This window comes from Wasmannia auropunctata, unplaced genomic scaffold, assembly GCF_000956235.1.
Source record: "Wasmannia auropunctata unplaced genomic scaffold, wasmannia.A_1.0 LD336076.1, whole genome shotgun sequence".
Classification (NCBI taxonomy): domain Eukaryota; kingdom Metazoa; phylum Arthropoda; class Insecta; order Hymenoptera; family Formicidae; genus Wasmannia; species Wasmannia auropunctata.
Window position 1 is genome coordinate 5,705,562 of NW_012026814.1, and position 408 is coordinate 5,705,969.

Consider the following 408-nt stretch of genomic DNA (forward strand, 5'->3'; position numbering starts at 1 on the left):
GTGAAGTCTCAACGGACCTATATAACTTTCTACAAGGATTCCGTTAAGATTTCATAATAGAAACAACACATGTACACCATATGGAAAGTCATAAACCCGGCTATTGTTAAACTGCTGCAATGACTTTCCCTTTGGTCCTTTATAAAATTTAGTAATCGACAGGAGACAGAAATTCATCATACCTTCTAGAACCTTCTAGAAGCTTTACTTATCATACGGCAAGAATTTCGTGCGGGCCGTGTGCCGAAAAGTTTATGTTACACGACACCACTCGACAGTCTCTCGGCAAGAGATAAGCGATTCGCGCTTCCCTTGCGAGCCTTTTACTGAGACTAAAATTTAACGCACTGAATTAAAATATATTACCGGCTGAATTAATATTGAGTAAATTCCTTTTCTTTAATAAAG